The sequence below is a fragment of the Poecilia reticulata genome, chromosome 12 (assembly GCF_904066995.2).
Source record: "Poecilia reticulata chromosome 12, P_reticulata-male-v2, whole genome shotgun sequence".
In the NCBI taxonomy this organism is placed as follows: domain Eukaryota; kingdom Metazoa; phylum Chordata; class Actinopteri; order Cyprinodontiformes; family Poeciliidae; genus Poecilia; species Poecilia reticulata.
Window position 1 is genome coordinate 29171685 of NC_088841.1, and position 16832 is coordinate 29188516.

A 16832-nucleotide genomic window follows, 5' to 3' on the forward strand; every position below is an offset into this window, starting at 1 on the left:
ACCCGAGAGCTTCAACATATAAACTATGAATTTCTCCAGCAGCAATGTTTATATCATCTAAAACTAAACTGTGAATTTCAAAGGTTGTAGTGAAGTTTAATATTTTCCCTGTTTCTCCTTTTAATGTTTCAGAATAGAGTTTTACCATAGGACACTCCCAAAATGTGGGAAAAATCCTCCATTTGTCCACATTTCTCCCAGCAGAGGGCGCTAGCATTACTATCATAACTGGGTTTTACCTTTGGGGTTGTAAAAAATCTCATTCTTAGTTTCCAGCTAAACTCTCTCCAGTTTGGACTCGGGCTGAAACGATTCCTCTAATAATTCGACTCCCTCAATTACTGAAAATCCTCGAGGTAAATTAATCTGCCTCCAAGCTTCGTTAATTAAATTGTAATAAATAATACTGTTAAACTATTCAGCGCACTGCGGTCTAGCCGGAAGGTTTTTGTGTTGCACAATGCAAACGTTTGACGTGTTTGTGCCATAGTTTGTAGCTACGGAGGGAAACGGAGAATGCTTAGAAGAAGGAATGAAAGAAACAGAAACTGTGAAAGTTTGGGAACATTTTAGTCTAAAGAGAAAAGACAACACAGCTCAATGCATCCACTGTAAAGCAGAATTGACGAACCACAACAGCTCATCATGCAGCATCTGCAGAGAAAACAGCCGCTGTTTGCATCGAACTCGTCCACAGCTGCTAACAGGTATCGTTTATGTTCTCTTTGCTAAATATGTTAATCTAAATGTGTGATAATCTGTCATGTTATAAATGTAAACTGAGGCGTATTGTTTGCTAACGTTTCATCTACCGACTAAACACAGCAGCTACTTGGTGTCTGTAAATTGTGTGAGTAAAAAACTATCCAGGACTTTATGTAAGTTTGTTAACAATAAAAGCTGCTGCCACAGATTGAAGGCATAAACTGAAACACATTTATTTAATGCTGTACTTCCATTCTAATTTTATTTGAATATTTAGGGTGAATATTTAGTTAGTGGGTTTTATTTCTTGCTACTGTATCAAACCTCGCACATAAATGAAAGTTTTAAATCCATACATAAAGTATAACTGACTTCCTAAAGCTACTATGATTGCAGCAGAGTTATCAGAAAGTGTAGATTCTCCCTTAACAATATTATCTAATGTTATCTAATGAAGACCACCTGAAATATATTTATTAAGGCATAACAAGGAACAAACCAGTAATAATTTTCTCGTGCTTCTTTTCAGTAAATGGAAGAGTCGTACGATGAACAGCTTCGTTCAAATGGTTCCAGGATGTTCGGTTGTTCAAGCAGCTGAGTTCACAAACAGCATTTAAACCTGATCATCACAGACATGCAGCCGCTGTCCGTGGTGCAGGATGAAGGACTCCAGAAGATGATCTCCACCTTCAGTCCCCATCATATCCTTCCTTCCAGAACCTACTCTGTAAAAACGGTGGAGAAAAAGTGTGAAGAAATCCGAGACGAGTTGAGAAACATCCTAAAGAGACGGCAGCTTTGCTCTCAGCAGACATTTGGACCAGTGTTGACACAGAGGTGCATCTTGGGATGACAAGCCACTTTCTTGGAGAGGACTGGAAAATGGAGTCCCACCGTCTGACAACAATGAAGGAAGACACACAGCAGCAAAAATTGCAGAGTGGCTGGAAGATGTTATTGCAAAGTTTGATGCTCCATCTGAGAAAGTCGCAGCTGTCATCCAGGATAATGGTGCCGATATTGTAGCAGCAGAGGAGATTTAAGTGGGTATCTGTGCAATGTGCAGGGCCCACCCTGAACTTGGTGGTACAGAACGCTCTGAAGAGCAACCAGAGCATCTCTTAGTGTGTGGCAGCTGCAATACGTCTTATTAAACATTTAAAAAAGTGAACTGGCTTGGACAAAGCTGAAGGATGAGCAGCAGCAGATGGGCACAGCATCACATATGCTCATCCGAGATATAGGTCCTCGTTGGAACAGGACTTTCCACATGATGTCCAGGCTGCTGGAGCAAAGATGACCGATAACTGCTGCACTGTCTGACCCAGCATTGGCGCCACCAGGAAAACTCTACCTTGATCTTAAGCCCCAGCAGGACAGCAGCAGCAGCTTCTGGATCAGCTGCAGCTGTTTGATTGATTTATTAGTCAGATCTGTGAAGACGCTGTTGTAGTAATCAATGCGGTTAAAGATAAACACATGGATGAGTTTCTCTAGATCGTGCTGAGACATCAGTCCTCTAATCCTGGAGATGTACTTCAGGTGATAGAAGGCCAACTTTGTGACTGTATTAAAGTGGCTCTGATGGTTCAGTTCAGAGTCCATCACTACTCCCAGGTTTCGGCCTGATCGCTGGTTTTAGTTGTAATAACTGAAGCTGTGCATTGATTCTGGTTCGCTCCTCTTTAAGGTCCAAAGATAATAACTTCAGTTTTGTTTCTATTCAGCTGGAGAAAGTTTTGGCACGTCCACACATTGATCTGTGTAGAGCTGTGTATCAACCTCGTACTTATGGTAGCTGATCTTATTTCCTGTTATATCCTGAGCCAGTGGGAGCATATAAATATTGAAAAGAAGGGATCCTAGGATTCAACCTTGGGGTACACCACATGTGACCTTTGACCTCTCTGTTGAGAAGTTTCCGATTGAAACAAAGAAATCCCTATTTTTTATGTAAGATTCAAACCAGTTGAGCACTGGACCGGAACGTCCGACCCAACTCTCCAGTCGAATCAGTAAAATGTCATGGTCAACGGTGTCGAAAGCTGCACTGAGGTCCAACAGAACCAGCACTGTGGTTCTCCCACAGTCTGTATTTATATGGATATCATTGAACACTTTTACAAGGGCCGTCTCTGTGCTGTGGTGAGCATGAAAACCAGACTGGAAGGAGTCAAAGCAGTTTGTTATTGTTAGGAAGTTATTTAATTGTTTAAAAACAGCTTTCTCAATAATTTTGCTGATGAATGGGAGGTTGGAGATCAGCCTGTAATTCTGCAGTAGTGATTTGTCTAGATTGTTCTTTTTTATCAGTGGTGTGATAACTGCTGTTTTCAAAGCCTGGGGGAAAACACCTGAAGAGAGCGATGAGTTACTATTTGGATCAGATCATTGGCTACGACTGGAAAAACTTTCTTAAAGAAATGTGTGGGTAGGACATACAGACAGCAGGAACTAGAGCTTCACTGACTTATAATTTCTTCTAGGGTTTTCTAATTATGTAGTTGAAATGTGTCAATTTTTCCTGCATTTGTTTTGTGTGGGCGCAGCATTGGTACTGGCTTTGGAGTGGATGTGAAGATGATCTGATCTTTTGAATTTTCTCTGAACAGAAACTGGAAAACTTGTTGCATTAGATTGAAGTTCAGGTGGCAACGTTATCAGAGGGTTTGTGAGCCTGTCAACAGTAGCAAATAAAGCTCGAGCGTTGTTAATGTTTTTGTTTATGACATCTGCAAAGAAAGCCTCTCTTGCATGTTTTAGTGTTGTGTGATAGTTACGTAGTCTTTCCTTGTAGATGTCACAATAAACATGCAGTTGAGCTTTACGCCATTTCCGTTCGGCCCTACAGCATAGTTGTCTTGTAGATTGTAGAGAAATTCTAAGTCAGTGAAGCTCTAGTTCCTGCTGTCTGGATGTCCTACCCACACATTTCTTTAAGAAAGTTAATCATTGAACTGTTTGTGCATTTCTCTATGGAGATTTCTTCCTACCAGTCACAACCTTCACTTTAATAGGGGCAATGTATTCAATGATATCTGAAAGTTTGCATTGAAAATCATCTACCAACTTATCTATGTCATTATTGCTTAGGGGCGAGGAAGAAGAGTAGATTTGATTAAATGTTTCTGCTGTGTTTTCTGTGAAAGTACGTTTTGTGATTTTGTCTAAGTGGGTTAACGGATAAGAACTGTCAAAGATAACAGCAAAGTGATCCGACAGGGCGACATCAGTTACAGAAACATTGGAAATATTCACACCATTACTGATAACCAGGTCCAGTGTGTGTCCATGAGTGTGTTTCTTTTTTGACATGTTGTGTTAAACAAAAACTCTCTAATATATTAAATACCTTTTTTGCCCCTCGGTCTTGGGGGTTGCCAATATGAATGTTGAAATCACCGACAATTATCAAACAATCGTAATCAATGCATATGAGAGACAGAAGCTTAATTAAGACAGACATTTTCCATATATGTTTCAATTTTGAAATGTCAAAGTTCGTTTGTGGCCTTTTACCTCAATTCCAAGATACTCAAAAGACATAAAATTACCCAAAGAGATTTTACTACAGTTTATGGTATTCTTAAATATTGAAGCCACGCCTCCTCCTTTTTGTGTTTTCTATTCTCACTTAAAAAATTGTACATAGGAGGCGCTGATTGAATGAATACAATGGGTTCATTATTGTCATTCAGCCATGTTTCTGTCAGAAATAAAACATCAATATCATGCTCGGTGATGAAATCATTAATTAATAGAGCTTTAGCTCAAGAGAGATCTGGTATTTAAAAGAGCCAGTTAAAGTGACTTGGAGGCTGAAAGTTATTCAGTCTAAAGTTCCTTTAGGCAGGGAATCAGTCTGAGGTTTGAATTAAGACAGCTGTTTTTTGTATTTCTGTTTTGTGTAACTTTTCTTGCAGTGATCCGGACAGGTAATGTCGTGTTATGCAGTGCCAGGGGGCCAGACACAAACTGGAGGAAGACGGGTGTAAAGATAATATCTGGACCCCGGTCTCGGATCGCAGAAACGCAGAGTGCTGGATCCTCTGGGAAGTCAGAGGCAGGTGGCTTAGATGAAGTGAGGTCTGCTATGTTAGTGCTAAGAAGAGTCTTGCCGAGGCGAACCTGTTTGATCTATTCCATCTGTAAATTTGAGAAACTGCTCCAAGAAGACATTTCTTCAAATGTATCTTGTGAATGCAGTGAATGAGTGTAGGAGCAGAGAGGGAGGGGGGAAGGAGAAGAAAGGGGGAAAGAGGAGACAGCGGGGGAAGATGAGGAAGGGAACCAGTCATTCTGTCCCCAGTCGATGTTTTAGCAGTTTGTTTTGGGACACTGTGCTTCTGATAACCAGAGGGCTCCAGCCTAGTCAGACATCCTTGAGCCTGTTCTTCCGAAGCGATGGTCACATTTTTGTTCTTGTTGACAAAATGAAAAATGTTTGCAGTGAGCAGCCTTATTAGATGTTTGTTAAGATTGCGTCCTCCTCTTCCAAAGAGGTGAAAGCGCTGCCAGTAGATCCAGAGGTTATCGATGAAGGTCACTGAGCTGGCAGAGTAGGTTTTAATCAGCCATTTGTTTATCATGTCCAGCCTGGAATGTTTTTCGTCTCCCCATTTTGTTGATGGAATTGGACCACTGAGAAATAACTTCATTTATAATTTTTTCATAGTGTCCAGAAGAATATTAAAGTTCTTTTTCAGAATCTCCGATTTTTTCTTTGCCAGATCGTTGGCTCCAGCATGCACAACTAAAGTCTCCATGTTTAGCTGATCAGTGGTTAGAGAGAGCACTTTGCGAGTCAAATCAGATACAGTGTCACCAAGAAAAGAAACCACTCTCGTTTTCTTGGGATTGCAAACATGGCTGACTCCATTTACTGCCTCATCTCCAACAATAAGCACTCTTGGCATACTTTTCATTTTCCTGGTGGTCATTTTGTCCTTTGGAGCTTTGGGGGGTAGATGCAGTGGTCTAGCCTCATTGTTGATGTTTGAAAGTGGGTTTTCACTCAGAGGCTCAGGCTGGAGTGCAGAAAATCTGATTTTCAGTGGGATTCCCATGGAGTTGGAATGTTTTGAGGCAAGGTCCCAAGGACAAAGTCCTAAGGACAAAATAGCTTTGTCCTTGGGAGTGGGGTTGATGGAGCCATTTTGGTTCCAGCTGCTTGTTTGCTATTCTTTGGCGGACCAGGTGTTGAAGTTGAAGGTGGGTTTCAGCTCATAGCTGGCCATGCTGATTCGTCCAGGTGAAGGGTTCTCCCCGTTAGTCGTCTCGTGGGATCTGCAGTGTGAGACTTTTGTTTCGGCTTGGTGCCCTGAGCGATCCAGGGTGAGCTGCTTGGTGTGGGGTGTACCTCTCTGCTGATTTGAGGAAGAGTTGTTTCATATCCACCGGTAGCGTTGATCTCAAAGTTCAACTCCAGCCGTTGAATCTTCATTTCTATAGACTGAAGTCATTGTAGAATACTGCTAATGTCCTTGGGGTCAGACGGGGGCATTTTGCCCTGGTTCAACTTGAAGGTGAAGAACAGTAAGGTAAAATAAAAGTGAGAGAATCTCCTGGTCCTTAGGTTTGAATTACTCCAGTTATAATGAAGATAATATAAATATAACTATAAAAATTGTGACTTTAAAAATAATTGACAGGCAAAGTTATCAGGAAGAACGGGAGAGATTAGGATAAGCTGTTCCTCCTTCAACTGCCAGATACAGAATTAAATATCGGAGATTCCAAAAAAGGACTTTACTATTCTTCTGGACACTATGGGAAATTTAAAAATCATGTGTGCAACCCCTCACCTTGCCCGGTTCACACAGGGTTCCCCACACACCAAAGCCGAGGCCCAGCATGCAGAGTCCCCCCGCTCCACCAGTCCAGTGGGTGGGACCCAGACAATCTCCCAGCAGCTGTCCCATTGCCATTGGGGAGGTTGTCGTCGCTGCAACACATGCCGAACCACAAAACATGTGCGCGACCAATCAGTTTTGCGTGGTTCCCCGAAGGGAAGCTCAGGACCGCTTATGTGTCTGCATTTAAAAGGACAATGTCCAGCCGTCTGCGACACCTCAGCTTCGGAAGGACAAAATACGGGTGATTCCTTCCGATTGATTTTTTGGGAATTCAGAGTCGACTTGGTCAGACTCGGAACTCGCTACCCAGGACAGTTGATTTGGCCGACTTGTTGCCAGCAAGCTGTTGCCCAGCCGGACCACGAGGAGGTACAACCACGTAACTCCTGCTCCTCGGCCTTAGGGGGCAGCACGCCCAACTGCTAACCCCATTAAGTTACTGAGGAACGCCAGAAGTAGTAAGAGCTAGTGACCCCACCGTTCCTTGGTCATGGCAATTCTGAGTGGAGCTATATTAACCCCCCCCTTAAGAGAGTCACAGTTACTCCCGCCTACATAGTTACGGTTGGATTTATGATTTATTCATGAAACTATAAGACATTTTACAGTTTGTTTGTAATGCTGTATTTTCTGACTGGTTTTTCCTGCTTATAGAAACTGGGATCTATTATATTTTCTTCATCTCTGTCACAGCAGAGCAGAATCTCCTGTAAATGTTTCAACGTTTCCACATTGGTTTGACTCAGATCTCATTCAGCTGTTCAGTCTCTGTTTTATGCTCAGTAACCAAAGAGGAATCACCTGTTTCTGACCATTAGAAGGTAAAAAAGATCAGTATGAACTAAAGTATCTGTTTAAAACTCTGTCACTGAAATCCTCAGTTTGCAATCAGAGCAATGATTGTGTTGCTTTTAGCCAGCTTGGATGGAGGAGGAGACACTGAATCATTAGAGGGTAATTATTTTACTGCAACAGCTTTTATTGTTATTTTATTAATTTCTTCTTCTCTGGTTTTATTTTTGGTTTATATTTAAAGTAAATGTGAACTTTAAAATACTCCAGCTGAAAACTGGAGTATTTACTGTATTCCAGTTTTTTGGTTGAAAAAATATCAGGACATTGATTAAATTTAAATCAAAACATTTCTGATACTGGATCCAGTTGTTTTGTCATAGATAGTGGAGACCCTGGAAGAGTTTTATGAGAGTAAAAATATATTTTCACTTAAAGCAGGAACAAAGTCATGAATCAGAAAAAGCTGTAGTTTTAATAAAACTGCAGATTAAGATTAAATCCTCTAGAGGGCGCCACATCTCCGCCTATAGACTGATTCAAACAGGAACATCTGGAAAAAAGGAAAGAGTTCAGAGAAAAACTCATAGAGGAAACGCCCTGAGGATGAACTCTGACACCTGCCTTCGTCTCCGACTGAAATCAAAATAACTGAACAAGGAGAACAGAGACAGAACTGAGCAACTAGACGCTGAAACACAGACTGCTGCAGGAGGAAAAACAAGCAAATCAAAGTGAAAGTAAGTTCAGAAAGTTTCTACAGGAGAGAAACTGACTTCCTGGTTTGACTTTCTTTCTGCTGTGGTTTCAGCTTCACTCTGAGACAAAATGGCTTCCAGATCAGACGATGATCTCTGCTGTCCGGTCTGTCTGGAAATATTTAAGGATCCGGTTCTTCTGTCATGTAGCCACAGCTTCTGTAAGGAGTGTCTGCAGAAATACTGGAGAAAGAAACCAGGAAGAGAGTGTCCAGTTTGTAAAAGGAGATCTTCTAAAGATATTCAACTTCCTAATCTGGCTCTGAAGAATCTGTGTGAGTCTTTCTTACAGCAGAGAAATCAAAAAGCTTCAGAGGATCTCTGCTCTCTGCACTCTGAGAAACTCAAACTCTTCTGTCTGGACCATCAGCAGCCAGTTTGTGTCATTTGCAGTCATTCAGATTTACACAAAAACCATAAATTCAAACCCATCGATGAAGCTGCTCAGCAACACAAGAAGAAGCTTCAGGAAACTCTGGAGCCTTTAAATAAGAAGCTGGAGCTCAGGAAGAAAGTTCAGGAGGAGTTTGATCAGACAGCAGAACACCTGAAGGTCCAGGCCCGATACACAGAGAGGCAGATTAGGGAGCAGTTTAAGCAGCTTCATCAGTTTCTAGCAGAGGAAGAGGAGGCCAGGCTGGCTGCACTGAGGGAGGAAGAGGAGCAGAAGAGAGGGATGATGAAGGAGAAGATGGAGGCTCTGAGCAGAGAGATAGCAGCTCTTTCAGACACAGTCAGAGCCACAGAGGAGGAGCTGAGAGCTGCAGACGTCTCATTCCTGCACAACTACAAGGCTGCAGTGGAAAGAGTCCAGCGCTGCCCCCTGCTGGAGGATCCACAGCTGCCCTCAGGAGCTCTGATAGACCAGGCCAAACATCTGGGCAACCTGGCCTTCAACATCTGGAGCAACATGGAGACCATGGTGACCTACACTCCTCTGGTTCTGGACCCAAACACGGCTAGTACAGACCTCCATCAGTCTGAAGATCTGACCAATGGGGATAGGAGAGAAACAGCAGCTTCCTGATAATCCAGAGAGATTTGATGATATTTACTGTGGTTCTGTTCTGAGTTCTGAGGGTTTTAACTCAGGGAACCACAGCTGGGATGTTGATGTTGGAGACAGTGAAGACTGGAGACTTGGTGTGTTAGAAGAGTCTGTTCAGAGGAAGAGAGATATATGGTCTGGATGGTTGTTTATATTGTTCTATTCAGGTAAATATTCAGCATCTTCTCCATCAGCTCCTTCCACTCGTCTCTCAGTCCAGAAGAATCTCCAGAGGATCAGAGTGAATCTGGACTGGGACAGAGGAAAACTGTCCTTCTCTGATCTGGATACTAACACACACATACACACCTTCACACACACCTTCACTGAAAAGATGTTTCCATACTTCGGCACTAATAAACATTAAAGATTGTACCGATGAAGATCTCAGTGATGAAGCAGCAGCTCTGATGATCTCAGCATGAAGAACAAAGTCCAGATAAAAACTTATTGATCAGATTGAAACTGTGAGTTTTAAAGAGGAAACTGGAGATGATCTGATCATCTGGAGATGATCTGATCATCTTCTTCATCTCTGATCAGATTCAGATTCGTCTCCAGGCTGCTGGAAGCAGCAGGGCAGTGTTAATCTTTCTCATCTGACTCTTTAGTCTGAGTTCAGCTCTGATTCTGAAATCACTCAGAGTGAGAGGTCTTGTTTTTTGTTCATCTCTGGGTAATTATTTCTGTTTTTCAGACAGATTTTTTTTAAAATGTGATTTTATTGAAAATGTGAGCAAAAAGATCCCAGGAATATGTTTATTTTACTAACTAAATAATTATGTTGCTGACTAAATTATTTAGCTCCAAACTGAATATTTAGTTTTCTTTTGTCTGATTTTGTTATTTTATGTTACATTTATGGATAATTGTCATTTTAGTCATTAAAATACCAAAACCTCTTCATAAGTTTATATTTTGTTCTGTCTAATGATGTAATTTTTAAATATTTAATGATCTTCTGATCAGGACTTGAGTCGATTTTTTTACCAAATAGATTTTTACTCTTGAATCATTTGGATGGAAACTTTTTACTTTTGTTTAAATGTTTCACTCTAACTGAAGTGCAACTTCTGGCCATGAGTAACTATAATAACTGATTAGGTTAATATTTATAAAACTACTAATTTAAATCTTGATTCAAGATTGAAACAAGAATTTGAAGTAAAATAACCAGTAAATGGACTTTAATATTCAAGTTAAACCACCTTCATGTGTTTTACAGTGTATTTGGTTTCTGACTGGCTGGTTTAATGTTTTATTGATCAAACTTAATGACACATTTTACATCTAATATAGTTTTTTTAATAGTTAATTTTACTAACAAAGTGTGACCAGCAGGTGGAGATATTTCTAAAAAAGCAACAAGACACACCAGAACACAGATTTAACAGTGTACAATACTTCATTAAACAATTATCTAAAATTCTTTTAAAACAACACTTTTAAAATCCGAGGCATCGGGCTCACTACTTGGTCGCCGGAACCAAAGAAAAGGGAACACACAAGAAAAAGGGACAAACAAGATGGGGTTGTTCCAAAAAAACAAGCAAACCATGCAAATGCAACAAAATAAAGCAAGAAAAAAAGAACATGCAACACAAAAGAAATAACACAGCACTCAAAAGAAACAAATGAATACTTCAACAAACTGTAAAAGAAAATACTTCAAATGATGGAACAAGTTGTCGTCGTCTCTCCAAGTGCCCTTCTATGGGGGCCAGAGGAGTAATGCCCCGCCCACCAGCCTGCCCAATCCACAACAGGCTCAGCGGAGAGCGGCCAGAACAAACAGTGATAAGACAAAACAGCAGAGCGTCCAAAGCACTGCAGCTCCAAACAATCAGTTGCCTGAAACAGAAAACCCATTAATGCTAAATACAAAATAAAAATAATCCAAAACTAGATGGCAGGTAGCTTACCCAGGGGTGGAGACACAGCCTACACCAGGAGGGAGCAGATCAGTAGGTGAGGACTAGACAGATGCCACACACCACAACAACCTCCAACCGCGGCCGGCAACGCCAGCAGAGCCGCACTGCGGAAACGCACGACAGGTGTAGCACCCAAAAAAACCAACCACGATCCCAGCCCCGGATAGCAAAAATGGCACTTACGATATCAGACGAGCTGATCAAACACCGCCAACATGTAGCCGCCAATTGTGCAGACAGTGGAGGAAACAAGGACACACACACCTCGCAGCGGCTTGCCCAACTTTAAAGGCATCTGCCCCGCCCACCAATCAGTGGTGCACCTCTCGCTACACCCGATGTACAGCGTGGGGGAGGGTGGAACACCATCCCACCACAAAAGTTTAAACAATTAAAGTTGTAAAACAAAAAAATGATGTGACTTGGTTTCATTGAAGTTCTGAGAAGTGAAACGGGGAACCGGAAACAATGTCCTTCACCAGCAGGTGGTCGGATCAATACAAGAGGAGGGAAACGGAGATGCTTAGAAGAAGAAGGAATGAAAGCAACAAAAACTGTCAACGTTTGGGAACATTTTAGTCTAAAGAGAAAAGACAACACAGCTCAATGCATCCACTGTAAAGCAGAATTGACGAACCACAACAGCTCATCAGGCAGCATCTGAAGAGAAAACAGCCGCTGTTTGCATCGAACTCGTCCACAGCTGCTAACAGGTATCGTTTATGTTCTCTTTGCTAAATATGTTAATCTAAATGTGTGATAATCTGTCATGTTATAAATGTAAACTGAGGCGTATTGTTTGCTAACGTTTCATCTACCGACTAAACATAGCAGCTACTTGGTGTCTGTAAAATGTGTGAGTAAAAAACTATCCAGGACTTTATGTAAGTTGTTAACAATAAAAGCTGCAGCCACAGATTGAAGGCATAAACTGAAACACATTTATTAATGCTGTACTTCCATCTAATGTAAATTGAATATTTAGGGTGAATATTTAGTTAGTAGGGTTTTTTCATGCTACTGTATCAACCTCCCACATAAATGAAAGTTTTAAATCCATACATAAAGTATAACTGACATCCTAAAGCTACTATGATTGCAGCAGAGTTATCAGAAAGTGTAGATTCTCCCTTAACAATATAATCTAATGTCATCTAATGAAGATCACCTGAAATATATTTATTAAGGCATAACAAGGAACAAAACAGTAATAATTTTCTCGTGCTTCTTTTCAGTAAATGGAAGAGTCGTACGATGAACAGCTTCGTTCAAATAGTTCCAGGATGTTCGGTTGTTCAAGCAGCTGAGTTCACAAACAGCATTTAAACCTGATCATCACAGACATGCAGCCGCTGTCCGTGGTGCAGGATGAAGGACTCCAGAAGATGATCTCCACCTTCAGTCCCCATCATATCCTTCCTTCCAGAACCTACTCTGTAAAAACGGTGGAGAAAAAGTGTGAAGAAATCCGAGACGAGTTGAGAAACATCCTAAAGAGACGGCAGCTTTGCTCTCAGCAGACATTTGGACCAGTGTTGACACAGAGGTGCATCTTGGGATGACAAGCCACTTTCTTGGAGAGGACTGGAAAATGGAGTCCCACCGTCTGACAACAATGAAGGAAGACACACAGCAGCAAAAATTGCAGAGTGGCTGGAAGATGTTATTGCAAAGTTGATGCTCCATCTGAGAAAGTCGCAGCTGTCATCCAGGATAATGGTGCCGATATTGTAGCAGCAGAGGAGATTTAAGTGGGTATCTGTGCAATGTGCAGGGCCCACCCTGAACTTGGTGGTACAGAACGCTCTGAAGAGCAACCAGAGCATCTCTTAGTGTGTGGCAGCTGCAATACGTCTTATTAAACATTTAAAAAAGTGAACTGGCTTGGACAAAGCTGAAGGATGAGCAGCAGCAGATGGGCACAGCATCACATATGCTCATCCGAGATATAGGTCCTCGTTGGAACAGGACTTTCCACATGATGTCCAGGCTGCTGGAGCAAAGATGACCGATAACTGCTGCACTGTCTGACCCAGCATTGGCGCCACCAGGAAAACTCTACCTTGATCTTAAGCCCCAGCAGGACAGCAGCAGCAGCTTCTGGATCAGCTGCAGCTGTTGATTGATTTATTAGTCAGATCTGTGAAGACGCTGTTGTAGTAATCAATGCGGTTAAAGATAAACACATGGATGAGTTTCTCTAGATCGTGCTGAGACATCAGTCCTCTAATCCTGGAGATGTACTTCAGGTGATAGAAGGCCAACTTTGTGACTGTATTAAAGTGGCTCTGATGGTTCAGTTCAGAGTCCATCACTACTCCCAGGTTTCGGCCTGATCGCTGGTTTTAGTTGTAATAACTGAAGCTGTGCATTGATTCTGGTTCGCTCCTCTTTAAGGTCCAAAGATAATAACTTCAGTTTTGTTTCTATTCAGCTGGAGAAAGTTTTGGCACGTCCACACATTGATCTGTGTAGAGCTGTGTATCAACCTCGTACTTATGGTAGCTGATCTTATTTCCTGTTATATCCTGAGCCAGTGGGAGCATATAAATATTGAAAAGAAGGGATCCTAGGATTCAACCTTGGGGTACACCACATGTGACCTTTGACCTCTCTGTTGAGAAGTTTCCGATTGAAACAAAGAAATCCCTATTTTTATGTAAGATTCAAACCAGTTGAGCACTGGACCGGAACGTCCGACCCAACTCTCCAGTCGAATCAGTAAAATGTCATGGTCAACGGTGTCGAAAGCTGCACTGAGGTCCAACAGAACCAGCACTGTGGTTCTCCCACAGTCTGTATTATATGGATATCATTGAACACTTTTACAAGGGCCGTCTCTGTGCTGTGGTGAGCATGAAAACCAGACTGGAAGGAGTCAAAGCAGTTGTTATTGTTAGGAAGTTATTTAATTGTTTAAAAACAGCTTTCTCAATAATTTTGCTGATGAATGGGAGGTTGGAGATCAGCCTGTAATTCTGCAGTAGTGATTTGTCTAGATTGTTCTTTTTATCAGTGGTGTGATAACTGCTGTTTTCAAAGCCTGGGGGAAAACACCTGAAGAGAGCGATGAGTTACTATTTGGATCAGATCATTGGCTACGACTGGAAAAACTTTCTTAAAGAAATGTGTGGGTAGGACATACAGACAGCAGGAACTAGAGCTTCACTGACTTATAATTCTTCTAGGGTTTTCTAATTATGTAGTTGAAATGTGTCAATTTTCCTGCATTTGTTTTGTGTGGGCGCAGCATTGGTACTGGCTTTGGAGTGGATGTGAAGATGATCTGATCTTTTGAATTTCTCTGAACAGAAACTGGAAAACTTGTTGCATTAGATTGAAGTTCAGGTGGCAACGTTATCAGAGGGTTTGTGAGCCTGTCAACAGTAGCAAATAAAGCTCGAGCGTTGTTAATGTTTTTGTTTATGACATCTGCAAAGAAAGCCTCTCTTGCATGTTTTAGTGTTGTGTGATAGTTACGTAGTCTTTCCTTGTAGATGTCACAATAAACATGCAGTTGAGCTTTACGCCATTTCCGTTCGGCCCTACAGCATAGTTGTCTTGTAGATTGTAGAGAAATTCTAAGTCAGTGAAGCTCTAGTTCCTGCTGTCTGGATGTCCTACCCACACATTTCTTTAAGAAAGTTAATCATTGAACTGTTTGTGCATTTCTCTATGGAGATTTCTTCCTACCAGTCACAACCTTCACTTTAATAGGGGCAATGTATTCAATGATATCTGAAAGTTTGCATTGAAAATCATCTACCAACTTATCTATGTCATTATTGCTTAGGGGCGAGGAAGAAGAGTAGATTTGATTAAATGTTTCTGCTGTGTTTTCTGTGAAAGTACGTTTTGTGATTTTGTCTAAGTGGGTTAACGGATAAGAACTGTCAAAGATAACAGCAAAGTGATCCGACAGGGCGACATCAGTTACAGAAACATTGGAAATATTCACACCATTACTGATAACCAGGTCCAGTGTGTGTCCATGAGTGTGTTTCTTTTTTGACATGTTGTGTTAAACAAAAACTCTCTAATATATTAAAGACCTTTTTTGCCCCTCGGTCTTGGGGGTTGCCAATATGAATGTTGAAATCACCGACAATTATCAAACAATCATAATCAATCCATATGAGAGACAGAAGCTTAATTAAGACAGACATTTTCCATATATGTTTCAATTTTGAAATGTCAAAGTTCGTTTGTGGCCTTTTACCTCAATTCCAAGATACTCAAAAGACATAAAATTACCCAAAGAGATTTTACTACAGTTTATGGTATTCTTAAATATTGAAGCCACGCCTCCTCCTTTTTGTGTTTTCTATTCTCACTTAAAAAATTGTACATAGGAGGCGCTGATTGAATGAATACAATGGGTTCATTATTGTCATTCAGCCATGTTTCTGTCAGAAATAAAACATCAATATCATGCTCGGTGATGAAATCATTAATTAATAGAGCTTTAGCTCAAGAGAGATCTGGTATTTAAAAGAGCCAGTTAAAGTGACTTGGAGGCTGAAAGTTATCAGTCTAAAGTTCCTTTAGGCAGGGAATCAGTCTGAGGTTTGAATTAAGACAGCTGTTTTTGTATTTCTGTTTTGTGTAACTTTTCTTGCAGTGATCCGGACAGGTAATGTCGTGTTATGCAGTGCCAGGGGCCAGACACAAACTGGAGGAAGACGGGTGTAAAGATAATATCTGGACCCCGGTCTCGGATCGCAGAAACGCAGAGTGCTGGATCCTCTGGGAAGTCAGAGGCAGGTGGCTTAGATGAAGTGAGGTCTGCTATGTTAGTGCTAAGAAGAGTCTTGCCGAGGCGAACCTGTTTGATCTATTCCATCTGTAAATTTGAGAACTGCTCCAAGAAGACATTTCTTCAAATGTATCTTGTGAATGCAGTGAATGAGTGTAGGAGCAGAGAGGGAGGGGGAAGGAGAAGAAAGGGGAAAGAGGAGACAGCGGGGGAAGATGAGGAAGGGAACCAGTCATTCTGTCCCAGTCGATGTTTTAGCAGTTTGTTTTGGGACACTGTGCTTCTGATAACCAGAGGGCTCCAGCCTAGTCAGACATCCTTGAGCCTGTTCTTCCGAAGCGATGGTCACATTTTTGTTCTTGTTGACAAAATGAAAATGTTTGCAGTGAGCAGCCTTATTAGATGTTTGTTAAGATTGCGTCCTCCTCTTCCAAAGAGGTGAAAGCGCTGCCAGTAGATCCAGAGGTTATCGATGAAGGTCACTGAGCTGGCAGAGTAGGTTTTAATCAGCCATTGTTTATCATGTCCAGCCTGGAATGTTTTTCGTCTCCCCATTTGTTGATGGAATTGGACCACTGAGAAATAACTTCATTTATAATTTTTTCATAGTGTCCAGAAGAATATTAAAGTTCTTTTCAGAATCTCCGATTTTTCTTTGCCAGATCGTTGGCTCCAGCATGCACAACTAAGTCTCCATGTTTAGCTGATCAGTGGTTAGAGAGAGCACTTTGCGAGTCAAATCAGATACAGTGTCACCAAGAAAAGAAACCACTCTCGTTTTCTTGGGATTGCAAACATGGCTGACTCCATTTACTGCCTCATCTCCACAATAAGCACTCTTGGCATACTTTTCATTTCCTGGTGGTCATTTTGTCCTTTGGAGCTTTGGGGGTAGATGCAGTGGTCTAGCCTCATTGTTGATGTTTGAAAGTGGGTTTTCACTCAGAGGCTCAGGCTGGAGTGCAGAAAATCTGATTTTCA

At 41.4% G+C, this 16832-nt stretch overlaps 1 long non-coding RNA gene and 1 pseudogene across 1 annotated transcript in view; one reads left to right on the forward strand and one right to left on the reverse strand.

The window, feature by feature from the left end:
• Nucleotides 1-16832, reverse strand: part of LOC145554029 (uncharacterized) — a 217841-nt gene that overhangs the window by 58834 nt on the left and 142175 nt on the right. The gene's annotated exons all lie outside the window — the stretch shown is intronic.
• On the forward strand, nt 8170-9528 carry LOC145554310 (nuclear factor 7, ovary-like; annotated as a pseudogene).